The following is a 1,374-nucleotide window of genomic DNA, read 5'->3' on the forward strand; positions in this document are numbered from 1 at the left end:
CCTCAGGATCCCACATTGCGTTTAGTTGCCAGGACTCCTTGGTTCCCTCCAATCTGTGACAGTTCCTCAGTCTTTCCTTATCGTTCATGCTCGTGACACATCTGAAGAGTACGGATCAGTTATTTTGTAGAATTTGGGGTTTAGCTGATGTGTTTTTCAAGATTAGTCAAGGTTGTGCATTTTGCCAGGAATATTGTAAAGGTAATGAGTCCTGTGCAGCCTATTAGTGGGATATGACGTTGAAAGGTCTTATCACTCGTGATGTTAACCTTGGTCACTCGGTTAAGGTGGTACCTGCTGGGTTTCTCTACTGTAAAGTTACTATTTTTTCCTTTTCAATTAATAAATACCTTGGGGAAAATACTTTGAGGCTATGAAGCTATCTTGTTTCACCTCAAATTTTTGCCCACTAATTTTAACATCAATTAGTGGATTGTGCCTGTAATAATTATTACTGCGGTGTTTGCCTAACACTAATTTTCTATTTCCCTCATTCATTATTGTTATTGTTATATGGTTCCCTTGTTTATTAATTATTGTAATTGAAATTCTCTGTAAAGAATTACTATCCTTTCTCATCCATTTGTTTGTTTATATGAATATGGATTCGAGGATATTTATTTTATTTTATTCTATGGATTATAATATAATACTATCGCTATTTGTTTTATTGCTCAAATTGTTCCAGCTTTGGCCATTGCGAGCTTTGAGGTTGGCTGCTGCGCACTGTTGATCTGCTCCCATCCTTCCTCGAGCACTTCCTCACTTTCCCGCATTTCAGGATACTCCAGGCTCTTCTTGTATTTTCTCTGCCAAGGGCCTGGAATCAATCACTTCTGCAGGGAGCCCTGGTTCCTTTGACTTAGAAATGCAAATTTGGGCACCAGGTGTTTATTGTCACTGTATGTCATTGCTTTGAGGTTCTCTCAGAGAACAGAGCTTGACAGAATATATATTAATATGTAAACTAGCCCATGCATTAGTGCACATCTATGTTTCTGCATCTACCTATCTTTATGTGTATATACATATATAATTTTTAAAAACATAAATTCATACTGTGATAGCTCTGATTCCAATCCAACTCCACAGGCTTCATTCTAGCCTCCCTCTTTTCTTATTTGTAATTTCTTTCTCCCAAAGTGAGAAACCTGTTGGCTCTCAACATCCACGATACATTTATAGTTGATCCTTGAACAATGAAGGGGGTAGGGGAACCAATGCCCCGTGCAGTCAAAATTCCATATATGACTTTTGACTCCCCATAAACTTAAGTACTAATAAACATTCAATTAATGCATATTTTGTATATGTATTATATACTGTATTCTTACAATAAGTAAAATATTTACTTTAAGTACTTTACAATAAGAA

This window comes from Eulemur rufifrons, chromosome 2 (assembly GCF_041146395.1).
Source record: "Eulemur rufifrons isolate Redbay chromosome 2, OSU_ERuf_1, whole genome shotgun sequence".
In the NCBI taxonomy this organism is placed as follows: Eukaryota; Metazoa; Chordata; class Mammalia; order Primates; family Lemuridae; genus Eulemur; species Eulemur rufifrons.